General features: G+C 42.1%; 1 long non-coding RNA gene across 1 annotated transcript in view; it reads left to right on the forward strand.

The window, feature by feature from the left end:
• Nucleotides 1–13,464, forward strand: part of LOC106025705 (uncharacterized) — a 37,442-nt gene extending 23,978 nt beyond the window's left edge. The window contains exon 3 of the long non-coding RNA XR_010042746.1: nt 12,255–13,464. This is a non-coding gene — a long non-coding RNA (uncharacterized LOC106025705). The remainder of the gene's footprint in view (nt 1–12,254) is intronic.
• Nucleotides 13,465–16,114: the final 2,650 nt, after the last annotated feature.

Raw genomic sequence — 16,114 nt, forward strand, 5'->3', positions numbered from 1 at the left:
TATCTTTAAAGTAATTCAGGTCTGTAGGCAAAGTGAGTTCTTAGCTTGTTAGACTCTCAGTGTTGGCAGTTTAGAATGTGGAATTATTCTTTTGAAGAAGTTCTGAATCACTACTATATGCACTGATTAATTCTGTGCTCTTGGGAAATCTAAAGATCTAACTTGTTATAAAAAAAACCCACAAGATGTCTTCTTGATGTCGGTAGTTTTCCAGGAACATCGTGAGGATAACAATATATTCCAGCTCACCTTTATTTTTATTTTGATAACTACTCAGCACTATTTAGATACTTCGTTTCCTTTCAGATTGCTCATGCTATTCCCCTATTGCTTGAATTTAATTTGCTTTTAGTGAATTGCTTCAGTAGCTATTATATTTCACCCTAGGAGCATCTGTTTTACAGGTGAGAATGGAATTAGTGGTACCACGTAAACGAAGCTTAGTGAGCACAGAGAAATAATAGAAGACGGGGCTGGGGATTTAGCTCAGCAGGCATAAGCGCCTGCCTTGCAAGCAGGCAGTCGTGAGTTCGACCCCCAGTACCGATAAAAAGGAAAAAGACCAAAAAAAAAAAAAATAATAATAATAGAAGACATATATGCCAATGAGTAAAGTACAATTACACTATTGTTAAAGTTGGTCTCAATGCTGGAACCGCAGCTCACAAATAAAGATGCGCTTGTGGTAAACAAAAGCTTGAACTAGAAAATACAGCATCCGCTTTGCCATTTAAATCTGCCACAGATTTGATCTAGTACCCCAGCGAGTTCATTATGTATCTGTGCTGAGTCTTGTCATCTGTAAAGGTATTGCATTCCAGATTTTTTTCCCCACTTTTGCATTATGATATAGGTTAAATGCAAAGCTCATCAGACTTCCAGCTGACGAGGGGCCCAGAAGCATATCAAAGCACAAAAGGTTTGGCTTGAAATGATGTGAGAAACTAAGACCAAAACAGTAGCAAAAGCGCCCTTGAGCGTGAAAGTTGGGGACCTCAGAAGAGCTCCAGGGGCATCAAACAGGCCCAGAGCAAGCAGAGCAGAGTGCTCAGAGGTGGAGCTGGCTTTGTCCAAGCTCCTGAGGAGGGACAAGTGTGGGACAAATTTAAGGAGATAGTGCCAAGAAAACTTTAGTAGCTAAGGAAAGGTGTATTGATCCACTCAATCCTTACCTACTTCCAGTTCAGGCAATGAGGAACCCTAATTACTCCTGGATTAGGAACTGACAGGAGAGATAAACAAGCAGGAATACATAGATCACCTAAAGTTGGATCTAGAGAAGGAACAAGTCAGATTAATCTTTACATATGTAACTCAAACCAATTTTCTGTTTCAGTTGTGGTTCTTAATGAGGATTACTCTGTGGTGTGTCACTGAACTTGGGCTCCGTCTAAGCCCACCCAGCATGAAACGCACGGTGGTCATTGTTCTGTTGATGATCGCTTTATTATTAAAAAGTATTCTAGGGAACATGGATGTTTTTATCTGAATCTGAGCTTGGGAATATAAGCTAGAAATTTGATATGTCCACTAAAATAGAGGATAGATGCTTGTTATGTTTCTTTTTCCTCCCTCTGGATCTAAAAGTATGTAAGACAACGGAGAATACAGATGTGATTTTATAAGCTGTAAATGAAAAATGAGAGGGAAGATCCGCTCCTTGGCAAAGTGCGCCTGCCATTAGCTTGCTTTCCACTCGTGTTGCTGTGCTAAGCAGCTCGCTTCTGTGAGGAGCCCGCTTCACTCTTTACGCTAAGTCATCTCTTTTTGTAAATCTATGAAGATCGTGTGTAAGCGTGGTAAATCTTAACCCACACAGCCATGCTGAGACTCTCCTAGCAGCACCCTGGTCCTTCTATTATGATCCAGATGGCTGGAGACTATAAATGCACTCCATGCCCCTGATAAGAAACCGGTTCCATTGGGTTTTGAAAGACCAGGCAGTTTATCTTTCAAACGAGGTCACTCTGTATGGCAAAGGCGGTTTAACGGTGGGGAGTGGAAAGCGGTATAAATTGGAACAGTTGGAGTGAAGTTGGAAGCAGAATCAACTCAGTCATCTCTCTCGCCCCTAGAACCTAGAGCCTTCTGCCACCTACAAACAGAACTAAGTTTTTGAGCTTGACATCCGGGAACTTCGCGTTCACACTTTGCCTCTCCTTGTGGGTGTGCTTATGGCTTTCCTTTGGGTCCTTTGCTAACCTTTTCTCCCCTTAAGCCCCGGACTTGCTCTCACTTAGTCTGCTGAGATTAGTGACTCTTCTCTGAGGACTGGCTGGTCATTTAACCCTTACATGTTATTCTGCATTCCTAACAGATTTTTTAGGTTGAATTACTTGGTCTGTCTAAATAGAATTTTAGATAGCGCTGTTGCTATCTCACACTATATTTGCTTTCGGTAACTTACAGTATACTTTTACGTTGACATTTTCTTCACAGGCTTAGTATCTAGACACTGCTTCATTTACAAAGAGCTGTGGCAGTGCCATCAACTGAAGGGAAGGAGTGTGGAAGTCGAAAACTAGAAAGGGAATCTTTACATGGGATGCGAAACAGAGGGTGTAGACAGAGACAAAGCTACAAACCCCAGGGAGGCTTCAGTGGTGAGGGGAAGCGGAGGTAGGCTCAGGGTCATGAAAGACAGGCCACAAGAAAGCAAATACAACTGGGAACAAATCATAGGAGAAGCTGGGAGAGAGAGCAGCACTAGAATTCTGAACCTTGGCCCTGGAAACTTGTTATTAAACCGCCCTGTAGTCCAGTAGCATCGGTGTCATCTGAGCACTTATTAGACATGCAGATCATAGTGACAGCTCTCTAGCTGACGTGGTTGGGAATCACTAGCCTGGAATATGCCTTTATTTTTGGGCTTCTCTGAGATGAATGTTAGGGATGCCATTCACAAGATCTAATAATAAGGACAAGCTGAGAGTCTAAATTTATTTCCCTATTGCTTTTTCAGTGTTTCCAATGATAATATAGGTCTTGTAGAGACCTTCACAAAGACAGAAAAGGAGATTTGAGCCCAATATGTGTTATAATACTATTCTTCAGATGTCACTTAAGAATTGGGTAGAGAATAAATGAAATAATCTAATTAAGGGGGAACTAGAGTTTTAAAGGGTCTGCTCATGTCATTAGAATCTGTAACTTTTTTGACCTTAAATTTGTTCTTCCCAGTTTATAGTGCCTTGGGACAGGAAGAGAGTTGGCCATCTGGTTTTACTAAATACTTTCTCACGTACAAGGACAAGATGTATTACTTGGAGCTGTTAGGAAATGCTTGCTAGGAGAATTTAGGACACTTCTCTATGCAAACTCTTTCTCAGGGATGAAGAACTTGACCTGCATGAAAAATTGAAGGAATTTCTGCTGTGAATACTTGTGATTATTTCTGCATGTGCTTCGGCTGTCTGTGTAATGCTGTGTAAATAGTCAGTTAATCAGCTGCAGAACCCCTTTCAGCCTGAGCTGCTTCCCACCCTTCTTCTCTTAACAGAATAAAAATTTTTGCTGTCCAAATTTTTGTTAAGTGAATCCTGATTTTTTTGGTGTGTTTTTATTATTAAATTAGGGATAATACTTGGCTAAATAAAAGTATGTTATTTAGGAAAAATATAGATCATGTATTTTAAAAAGACTGAGATAGATTCAGAATGGTAAATGATAAAATATTAAGTATATTGTTCAATTAATAAATGCAATATAGACTATCAGGAAGCAGCACAGTTTAGGGTACTGCACAGAACGTATTGTTTTCTCTGTAGCAATAACAAAGTAAACAGCTTTCAACATTGCTAGCTCTACTTTAAATCAAATGTCCGCCCCTCCATGATTTGATATTGTTAGTCTCTAAAACACATTAATTCCTCCAGTGGCCTCCTACAAAATTTGTCATACATTGCTTTGATCACAGTCAATAGCAGCACAAAAATACAAGGTCAAACTCTCCGTTTATATCTAAGACGATAGCTGGAAACAGATGTCAGCTGGCATTTCTATTTGCTTAGCCACAGGCGAGATTGCTCAGCAAATACCTCACAGATTGTGTTGCTTGATTCTTATATTTGGTGCAGTTGTTTGTTTGAGCCTAGTTTGTTTTCAAGACAATACCATGCAGACACTTCCAGAACACTGACCGCTGTACGCTGTTAGCTGGTTGCTGAATTTTAAATGCAGTGCAGCAAAAGAGCAGGATATTTACACTGTGGACTCAGAGCTGGTGAAGACAGTAACGCAGTGTTCTCAGATTGACTAAGATCAGAGAAGATGTGGTTAGAGATGGTTCATGACTTCTGGGACTTCTGGCACATACAATCCCCTTAGGGACTTATTGAGTCAGCGATAATCACACAGACAGTCAACAACAGGAAAACAAAAGCCAACAGTGGGTCACATCCAGCACCTCCGGAGACCAGGAGAAGGGTGGGCAGGCGGCCCTCACCCAGTGTCCCCACAGCGGTGCGCAGACAGGGAGGCGTCTCTCCAGCCCCTCTCCAGGCTTCTCAGCTCCATCTAAGACCCTTGCTGCTCAGGCCTGTGAGCCTCTCACGTCCTCCCTTGGGTTGGTTGTAAGCCACATGGGGTTAGAGGATGCATGATTTGTGTACGCCAAAACATTCCGTTCTAGGGCTGCGCCTGGTTTTGACCGTCCTCCTCCATGAGGTCGTATGAGGAAGGCAGGCCTGTGGTCATTGTGGTTGTATGGAGCATTTGTGGTCACTGTCATTGTTTAAGAAGAAAATCAGCAACTCCTGAGAGATTCCTTAGGAGCCAATATTCACAGGCAGTGTGAGGGCCAATTCAGCAACCATCACAACGAAGTAACGTGTATAGTAAATGATGTTAGGGAACTCTTGAGGTAAGAAGGGCGTGTCACTTCAATATAGTGGACTCTGAGAAGTCATGTCATTGTGGTCATAACACCGGCCCATATGGGGAGGCATGAAGTTCACTTATTTATCATAAAGCACGCAAAAGATGGTCCGTAGATCTGAACGGGAAGAGATATCTGGTTGCAGAAGAGTCTTCATATAATTTGACTGGATAAAAAGCTCCTTTTCTACCCATTATTCTAATGCTTCATCAGTAAGTCATTTTTGCAGGGACTCATGAATTTTGTAATATATTTTAAAGTCAAATAGTTACGTGAATACCTATTCTACAAAAAGTAAGCCCAGGGCCTCACCCACCCTAGAAAAGTTCCCAGTTGTAGAAGTAAAAACTTTCAACTGCAATTTTAATTATTGTTGTTGAAGTTTTGATGGAGTTCATTTTAACACCAAAGAGTAAGAAGAATAAAGCAAAACTGGGTAAGGTGAAGTTTACTGGCCCGCCTTATAGCGCTCTGTAATCAGAACTGGGCTTCGGAATTCGGGCACCAGTTCGAAATGCAAGGTCTTAGCTCTGCCACTTGCGCTAGCATTCAGCAGGTCTGGCTCTGCAACAAGTCTGGAATATTTTCCCCTCCAGACCGTGTGTAAAGATGGAATACAGCGATCCTTTGGCAGCGCAGCAAGCATTGGGGTGGACTGGAGCTTCTTCCCACGGCTGCTATCAACAGAAGCGCAGAGTGCCCTCGCAGGCAACCCACAGGGACAGCTGCAGTGACCGCTGGTCTGGCTTCCTCCTGAGACTGCATCTTGGTTTCTTGCCTTTGTTCCGTCTTCTATTCTCCAACCCAGAGTGGCGAACCGCTCTGCAGCCTCTCGTGGATTCCCCTTTCCCTCAAATCAGGGCTGATTTCTGTCCTTTGCAACATGGAGCCCTACACGAGAAGCATCCGGATCCTCAGGGCACCCTATTTTGCTATCCGGCGCCTTCCCTGATTCCCTCTCCCAGCAAGCGCCCCCCCCCCCCCCAGCCCTTCTCTAGGTCCTGCCCACAGCCTCCACCGCCCGCAGGGGAGGAGAAGAGACCACGCACCCCTCCTGCTGTCACACGTCTCACGCTGAGAACTAACCCATCCTCACAGACTTCCTGCCACACAGCCCGGTGACGCTAAAGCAGGAGCCAGTACATCTGAATAGATGCAACTCCTCCGTGGGTCTGTAATGCATTCGAATATTCCTTTGCAATTCTGTGATGTCACACAAAAATTTTGCCATCAAATGGTAATTTCTTTTGTTGAGCTGTTGCACGGTGAAGCTTCCATTGCGTTGAGACACAGAGTCCCAAGGGGCTTTAATTTTATGACCCCCCCCCCCACACACACATCCCCACCGCCTGCTGAGGGTAAAAGTCTGTTCTTATAAGAGGTCTAAGCCTGATGTTTTCCATTTTGGTCTCCTAGTGGTTCCTTCCAACCAAAATTCTAACTGACTGAGAATTTATGGAAAAGTTATTATGCTGACAGTTAAACTTACTCTGTGGTGACTGTGGCAAAGCTCTTTTTAAATACCACAAGGAGGACAATTTTAGCAAAAATTATTTTATAGGTTTTCAATTATTTTTTTGAAGCAGTAATGCTGACACATTTTGAACACTAAAAAACAATAAAATGTCATACCTAAAGTCAGACCCTAGGCAGTTAGTCTGAGTAGTAAATCTTGTTCTAAAACCAAGAAGGCAGTTTGGAGTGTTTTTGAGAAATGAACATCTACTGGCTTGGTGCGGTAGATGATCTTGTTGTGAGCACAGCTCTCTGACTTACAGGTAAATGAGATCTTTTGTGCTGTTTACCTGTTTCCATAGCTTGGAATTGAAGTAGGGATTGGAGAATGCAGAAGCTCCACTCAGATATCATCCGTCACTCGAGGACAGAGCTGTGACAGAGACCATTCCTGTTGGCTCCTGAGTTACTGTGAAAACGTGGTCGGGAGCACGTAAGTGTTTTCTCTTGCTGCTGTCATGAAGGACCTTGCATTTGTTGGTTTCAAACAACACAGATCTATTATCTTTCAGTCTGCAGGGTGGAAGTCTGACTGGAGTCTCACTGAGCCCAAATCAAAGCACCAGCAGGACCGCATTTCTTGGTTAAGGATCTAGAACAGACAGCAGAGGTCTCCAGTGGGTTTTTCTGGCTTGGAAACACTGTATATATTTGACACTGGTCCCTACTGCTCTGCGGGAGCAGTTGTCTTTGAACTCTGTATGCGTTCTTTGAGTTGCACGGCCATGGCTGATCCTCCCTTCCATGTTCATGAATCCTCGTGATTACACTGAGCATCCCTGGAAAACTCAGGATAATCTCGTTTCATGGTCAACTGGCTTTCTGAACCACGGAGTACTGTGAGGGGGCCCAGGGTGCTGCTGCGGAGTGTGTGATCCACAATTCAGAGCACGGGCATCACCTGGAGCTTATTGGAAAGGCAGAATGAACCCTGCGGGTACTCACTGAAGGTTGTACTCAGGGGTTGCAAGGAGAACAAGAAAGTACAGGACACAGAATTCATAATGTTATCTATAATGGCCATCCAAGGAGTCACATACAAAGAGAGTGCAGGAAATCTGTCCACCACACAAAGGCCTAGAAAATTCAGCTGAGGGCCTGGATCCCATGACAACAACCTGTATAAGTTCAACTGAAAACCTAGAGCCCATGACAATGACTCATGCTAGTCTATACCATGGATCTGCTCTGGGAAGACTCTAAGGTCAGTGGTGGAAGCCAGAAAGTCTGTGCCAGCGGGTGGAAGCATCTGTGCCAGTAGGCTGAGGGTTCCGTGTTGGGAGCCAAGAAGTGATGCTCAAAATCAGGACCCGGGCCCCTCTGAAAAGTGCCATTGCTATCCCCAGTGACAGTGAGGTTCCGAGCTCTTCCAATGATGAGAACAGACAAGTTCATATCAGGGGAGCCAACATGACAAACTCCGCCAGGAGAACCAAGAACTCCAAACAACACACCACCTAAGAGTACCCACAACACTACTCTTCCTCTCCAGGTCTCCTTTTTATGCTTGCAACAGCCCTCAGATGGGCCCTCCACGCTCAGCACCACGCTGATCCAGTTCAGCTAGTGTTGAAGTTGATCATCAGTTACTGACCCACCACATGGGCTGTGCAGTGCAGCAGGCCCCCAGGTGAGTCCCGTAGATACCGTACATGTGAAGGAAGCTTTGTTTCCTTCCTTCAGCCAGAGATCACCAGTCACATCGGCTTCCCTTTGGGCCAGCCACTAAGTTTCCATTTGAAGGAATTATACGGGGCCCAAAAGAAATCTGAAAATCTCAGCTTTTTTTGCAAGACCCCGCGGTGTCCTTCTCACCACCCCATCCACTTGCACGGTGAGCACGGGTCTACACTTGGCTTGGGTGAGCTCCTGCTCCCGTGGACAGAATCACTGTTGTCTGTTAGTTTGGGAGGCAGAGGGAAGGATGGTAGGTGAAAAGCATCAGAAAACTGAAATCAGTTGTGAAACTTTCAGAGGATGAGAAGAAGGAACTTGGAAACCACAGACAGGGCAGCAGTGTCTCAATTCTGACTAAATTATGGGATGGAGTAATAGCAAAAATTTGTGAATATCTATAAGAACTTTGGAGAACTGCATCGCCACAAGGCTTCATTATAGATTCCTTGTCATAATAAACTTTCTGCTCCTTTGTGAATGAATTGCTAATATGGTTAATCAAGAAGATACGCATACAACACATGTAGAGTAAAACATTCGGTATATTTGGAGATGCACGTGTTATGATTTGCAAATCCATTGATAAAACAGGGTGAACAATCTCATCTGGATGTGACCCAGGGGTTATTTACTTTTTCGTATTTGAGACAGGTTGGCCTGACCCCCCTAGGTAGACCAGGCTGGGATTATAGGCGGGTGCCACCATGCCCTGCTATTTTGTTTTATTTTTGTTAGTTAAGTTTATAAGTATATTTTAGGTATACATAATGATAACATTCATTATAGTGCATTGTACCTGTATATAACTTGATTTTTTCTCATTTTCCTACTCTCTCTTCAATCCCTTGTCCCCTTTTTATTTACAAAAGTTTCATTTCCATTTTTCCTTATCTTTTTTCTTTTCTCAACCTTCTTTTCACCCTCCCCCTTCCTAATTCCCCTCCCCATTTGAATATTGTCTTCCTATTTCACAATATCTATTTACAGTTTTGTCCTTATTTACATTTTTGATTTCTTACACCAGAGAAACAATGTGGGTATTTAAACATGTGTGTCCAATTTACTTCACTTACAAGCATGGTCTCAAGGTGCAACCGTTTGGCTAGAAATGTCTCAACCTTATCCTTCTTTATGACTAAGTAGTACTACATTATATTAAAAAATCACGTCTTATTTATCCATTCATTGGCTGATGGGCCTTTGGGCGTTTCCAAGACTTAGTTATTACAAACTGTGTCACTGTAAACATACATGTGCATACATCGCTGTGGTATGATGCTTTTAATTCTTCCAGGATGTACCCCAGAGGGAAATGACTGGGTCAAATAGAACCTCTAGTCTTAGTTTTGTGAGGAATCTCCGCACTGATTTTCACAGTGGTTGTGCCAGTCTACGTTCCCCCCACAGTGGGGAAGGGTCCTTTTCTGCCACAGCCCCTCCAGCATTTGTTATTGCTTGACTTCTTTATAACAGCCATTCTCTCTGGGGTGAAATGGAATCACCAGTGTTGTTTTGATTTGTATTTCTCTAAGGGTTTATTTTAAATGAACATTATTTTTAAATCTTTAGGGGGACACAAGGACAGGTTCATTGTGCTAATAGGCTGACAGTGAATATAAGGAAGCCACAAAGCAGTATGGTGAAGGCTAGGGCCAATGATGGAATGGGTCTCCCAGTGGAGATGCATTAAGAGGCTAAACGAACATTGGTTAAAGGTTCCCAGTGTTATGGTTGATACACTGTGTCAACTTGAGAAGTTTAGAAATTTAACCAAGACCCAGTAGGAATCCAGGATCCTTACTTTGTGAACATCCTCAGCTTGTTTAGGAGAGGGCACAGAGGTGGTATGAGTGCTACACCCACCTTGGGTTGGAGGTAGTCTGATTACAATATAAGAAAGAAGAGGTCGTTCTCGGGCTTTTGCTCTGGCTGCTGCCTTGCAGTGTTGCCCCTGTGCCATGCCACTTGCCTTGGAGACAGCTGACCATTGACTGAAACCTTCACAAACAGTGAGCTAAATAAACCTTTCCTTCCTTCATTTTGGGTGTTGAATATTTTGTCCCAGCAGCAAGAGAAAAGTAACCAAGAATATTCATGGGAAAGAAGTATTCCTGATGGAATTCCTGACTGGGCATTTAGCTCAGTGGCATAAGTGCCTGCCTGGCAAGCACAAGGTAATGAGTTCAATCCTAGCACCAAAAACAAAAAGAAACATGATGGAATTCCTCGAAAAAAACCTTTTGGATTCTCAAGCAGCCCAGGAGATGAACATCAGACTTTTGTTTTCAACTTCACTGTATTATTCTGGAACTATTTGTTGATTTGTTAGCTTTATATAGCATTAGCATCTCTTTACCTTGCTTTTGTCCACTTGAATGAGATCAAATAAAAGAAAATGAAGAGGTGACGCACAAGGAATGAGAAGAAGCAAGACTGCATGGAATTTAGAAATTTCTAGTTAACTCCTAATTGCTAAATTTCTCTGCAGTACTCATGGATTTTTTTTGTATAGTGAATAAGGAAAGAATTTAATGAATTAGAATTTATTGAAGTATAATTTAATGAAGCAGAAATTTCTCAGGACTTCCTTTAACTGTTAGTGATTACAATAGATCTGTATTGCTGGAAAACTGTTTGCTTCAGGGTGGGAGATTTAGCTCAGTGGTGTAAGCGCCTGCCTGGCAAGCGCAAAGTTGTGAATTCGATCCCCAGTACCAAGAAAAAAAAAAAGTTTGCTTCTTCATCCAATCATCCTTTACTTATGAGAAAGAAAAAAATTTAAAGTACATCCCTAAGCATGTGAAGACAAAAAATTACATTTCTAGCACTGTAAATTCATAGATATGGAAGTCATTGCCATTAACAGTGTGTGCTGGTACTGAATGACAGCTCTAGATTTCACGGGATACGGTAATGGAATGTTGCTTCTTTAATCACTTCCTAAGGAAGACAGGTGCACTCGGAGACAGTGTAGCAGGTGTTATGGTCCTGTGCTAGACGTTCCAGGAGGGTGAAAACCAGAGGATATGACAGTTTGGTGACGAAAGTCTCTTCTCTAGGCCAATAGTTTCTGATGATATTCATATCGATTCAAAGAGAAAAAGTTCCATGTCACAATCAGAGGACATACAGAATAAAATTTTGCAAAGTTTCCTTGTAACAAACTTGCTGCAAAAATACATAGAAAGACTACACAGAATGCTTAGCTTGGGATTTTCCTCAGCTACACCCCCTCCTTCAAGTCCTGGGTAAGTCTGAGGGAGTGTCAGAATCCTAGTTAAACAAAGAGATTGTTCTGGGCATGACAATGAGAAAAAAGATATTCTGTTTAATTTGTCTCATATGTTGGAAAACTAAGTCTATTGTTCAGAGTACTTTGATGAGGAAAAAAGTTAATGATCCAAAAACAAGAAATGAATCCAGCACACTCATTGTCTTTCTCTGTCTTGTGATATTATGAGCTGTTATTAATGTTGCCACCTCTCTGGGGTAGGACACACAAACCATGTCCATATAGGTGAGTGGTTTTTTTTTTTCCCTAAGAGGAATTATTTTTAGGCTATCATTGCGGAATATTTTTGCTTTATAATTATATGCAAGCATTATATACTATAAATACATACTAACACAAAAGAAATAAAAATCAAAAATCATATTTTAACTTTCTCAAAAAGTATGCTACTTGGTCCATAAGAATATATGCAAACACAGATGTAAATTCTAAAGCATAGTTATATAATGCCTACCAAAAATACCATTGTCACTGTAATGGCATACTGTTTTTAAAGTGGTTGTTTTGTTTTACTTTCTTCCACATACTACAGTTGATTCTTATCTTCTCCAGTATTTGCTACTTTTATTTTTCTCAACTGTATACAAGTTATAAATATTGTAGTATAGAGTACTTAATAGACATTTTCAAAACAAAAGGTGATATTAATAAAATGATAATGAAAAATTGATATTACTTATTTATGTAACAAATATTATTTGCCTAGTAGGTACCTATCACTAAAAAAAATATAGGTGTACAAAAGAATAGATATAAAAAATAGTTGCTCCTTCAAGGGATTACAGCATAGATAACAGAAATACTCAACTAACTTGAGACAATTGTGTTATAATTTTGCACGTTTCCTTCTGCTCTCCTTTCTGCTTTTCCCTCATCTCTCTCTTTCTTCCGTAGCACTTTCCCAGAAACAAGCTCCAAGCAGCCGTTGCATCCACTGGTTGTCCCCTTGTGGCCACTGATTCTTGGACCGTGATCCTTGTTGCTCAGCCTTCTGCCCTGTGACAAATTCCTGAAAGAAGCACTTTTGACTCCGGGTTATGGAAGTTGCAGCCCGTGGCTGGCTGTCCCCTTGCTTTTGGTCTGTGTTGAGCTGGCAGCAGTGTGTGTGTGGTGGGGCACATGACAGGCACCCCATTTGCCTCATGGCTGGGAAGTGAAAGAGAAAGGAAGAGCCCAAGACCCCACAGCCTCCTAAAAGGCTGGGCCCATGTGTTCAGAGGACGTGCGCTGCACACCACCTCCCTGCGGGCCAGGCTGGGAACAAAGCCTGATGCTTGAGCCACCAGGGAGCCCTCCGGATCCAAGCAGTACCCCACAGTCTCCTGCTGAAGTGTGACCTGGATCCAAACGTGGGCAGCAGACAGAGCTGAGTGACGAAGCCTTTCTTATGTGCCTGGAGAGATGTAGGAAAGTTGACTGAAGGAAGATTTGGTTTAGAACTTCCAGTGCAAGAACTTCAAACTGAAAGAGTTAACTCTGAAATCACCAGGAAGAAGCCGAAGAATTTAAAGTCCTTCATTTTCTTAGTTACTGACTTATTCAGAAAAGATTACACCTGTAGGACCATAGTTAAATGTACAAAGAAAGAGAAGATACATGTATGTCTCAGGAATATATATATATATTTTTTTTTTCATAAAAAGAATAAAAGCAAGCCTGTGGTACCAAAAGCCAGTGTCTAAGACAACTCCTAAAATGCTATTTTTGATAAACACAGAAGATTGATTAGCCTGCACTGTCCTGGGAAAAGACTACAATTAACATTCCTTCCTTCCTACCTGGCGTGCATTATTCTGGATAAATTTAATGTCTACCCTTAAGCAATATTCTCTTTCCTAACAGTTTATTACTTTCTTTTTAGACTCTTGTTTTGCATTACTTTAATGTCAAACATGATTAGCTACTTTTCTAATTTGTATATAACACAAATTCCTAACGAACTCCGTAGTTCAGCGAGGACTGATTTGAACTTTTAGTTTACATAGTGAGCGTGTTTTAGGAATGATGCTGATGATAGGAACAAAGACCAGAGTCCAAATGAAATGTGGGATGAATGAAAAGCCTGCCGTGGGCTCCATGACATTAAAAATGCCGTTTCTCCTAATTGTCCTTCGTAGCATCATTTTTATGTGGCTGTTCTCTCATGAGGGTATTTCCAGGAAGTTGCGAGCAAAAGAACTGCAGCCAGAGAACTGCACATTCCAGGACTCATCACGATCCCTCCCAGAGAAATTTCAAGTATTCAAGGCATTAAAATGATCATATACTGATCCTAACATTAAACACTTAACTAAATCTATGATTGCCAAACATATCTGTCAAAAGGAGCCTTTTATTACTTGCAAGACAAACTTTATTGGGTCTAATGAGATACAGGCCATTTGTGTGGTACTTAAGCCTAGAAAAAAAGAAATGAGACCATTACAAGAACAACAACCATCATGCCAGCAACAGCAATAACAACACAGACACGAAATGATCGAGTGACAGGGCTTTCTGTGACAGGGGTTCAGACTGGCCCCCTCACAGAAACCAGAGGCCGGCTTTATGAACTAGGTGGGGGGGGGGAGCACTGGGGCTTGTTGGCTCATTTTCTCATTCTGGTTTCCAGAGTTCTGGAAGGATCCTTCAAGTTTGAGCAACAGTTGAGTCCCAGTGAGATGACTGCTTGGAGGTGACCTTGCCAAGTCTCTGCCCTTCCGGGAAGCCAGGGTAGTGACAGATTTGATTTTCCAATCACAACTCTGCAGTGGGGGAGTGGTCTGCTTAAAATCTGGCAATACAAAGTCCTGTAAATGCTGAAAACTTACCTTGGGGTCCTTAGTCTTGAAGGCAGAGGAGCTACACTAGGTAAATTTAGGGCTAATGAACCTTGTCTCACCAACTTTTCTCAAATCACGAGAATTCCTACACAGGGAACTAACAGGAATCTAACCCAGGGTCTCACTACAATCAGAGAGGCAAAAGTCCAGTGTTCTGTTCCTTGTCTACTTATTTTTTATTTCTTCTATTCTAACTGTTTCACAGAAGCTCTTTTATGGTTTATTCCCAGGTTTTCAGGTAGAAAGTTGCAGCTAAAGAGAAAGATGTAGTCAGCAGAGTCCAACAGGGACTCTAACTATGACTCTGACCCTGAGCCCGGCTCTGACCCTAACCCTAATCCTAACCTAATGCAGACAGTAGAGTCCAACAGGGACCCCAACCCTAATCTCTAACCTTAAATCTTAACCCTAAACCCAGCCCTTTGTTAAGAAGTAGTAGAGAAAAGCAGACAGAATGAGCCAGCAGAGAAGGGAAGGAAGCTGAGGGGAAATATTCACACAAGCTCTTAGAGGACTCTGAGTGTGAAAAGTCTGTGAAAATGGATGAATACAACCTCTAACAGTAGTTTAGTAAATTATGTGATTACTGTAGTCAGTTAGGTTAGGTTAAAGGGAAGACGATGCCCATCCAAGTTGGATGATAGTTTACAGGAGACTTACATTAATGATTACGAGGCTTTACACATCATACTCCTGAAAAGGGCAAAAGAAGGAGAGCTTGCTGTCCCAGCACATACAGGCAAGGATGAGTGGAAATGTAAGGGGCACAGAAAAATGTCAGAGGATGCTGATTACCGTCCGCTGTCTATGGTAGAGCTCTAACCCGAGGACCAGATGTGGGGATTTCATAAAGGAGGGGTGAGGGGCAGTTTATTCCAGATTGCATTCTTCCAGAGGTCACTATCTCGCGTATGGTTCCCCTTTATCTCTCTTGACTCTCTTACATGTTTGTCCTAAATCAGAAAGAAAGGCACTAGAAAAAAAAAAACACTGTGTGTATCTGTGTGCACATTTGCACACACACATACACACACACATCTTCCAAATTCTTACCCTTCACAAAACACACCAGGCGAGATCCTGAATGAGAACCAGAGCTGGAATTTTTAAGGTTAATTTAGCTTGATTTTTCTAGCATGCCTAATAATCTATCAGGAATTTTACCATTACCTTGAAACTCAGCTCAGTGCTCCCTATTTCCCATCCGGAGAAGGTTAAGGAGAAACAGCTGCATGGCCTGCAGAAGCCTCCAAGTAAACATCCTCCCGTCCTTGCCTCCGATAAGAAAGACTTCTTTTCCTTACCTTTACCTTTTAAGACCATTGCTTCTCCCACTACTTCACGCCAAAGGCTGTTGTTGGTTAGCTGTGATTTTACTTACACATGTAATTAATCATGTCGCTAGCAGATGGCTGTTTTGGATAATGATTCATGGTGAACTTTTTAAAAAATCATACTGAGATTGCAGATGGGGTGGGTGGTACTAGCATGAAATGCCAGGAGTTAGTTTTAAGCAAACATTTTCATTAACAAGAACAGGACATCTTGAATGAGTTTTCAAAACTTAATTAAGTGTATTTGCACATCTTGGGCAGACATAATGATCACACTCATCACAGGGAATTTGTACCTGTGCACGACGGATCTTGATTCCTCTTTCTCTGTTTCCCTATCCTCCCTCCAACCCCTCCTCGTTGTTATTTACAAAAGCTTTGTTTCCCGTTTCCCTTTTTTCCTGTTTATTTCCTTTTCCTTTCCTTTCCCTCTCCCCCTTTTCTCCTTCCTCTCCCCATGTGAACATTTTCTTCCTATTTCACAATATCTGTTATCCATTTGGTCCTTATTTACTCCTTGGTTTCTCATATCAGTGAAACAAGATGGAATTCACATATGTGTGTCCAGTTGATTTCACATAAGAGTGTGGCCTTAGGG

This window comes from Cavia porcellus, unplaced genomic scaffold (genome assembly GCF_034190915.1).
Source record: "Cavia porcellus strain 051 isolate PalLab524CR breed Dunkin Hartley unplaced genomic scaffold, mCavPor4.1 scaffold_24, whole genome shotgun sequence".
In the NCBI taxonomy this organism is placed as follows: Eukaryota; Metazoa; Chordata; class Mammalia; order Rodentia; family Caviidae; genus Cavia; species Cavia porcellus.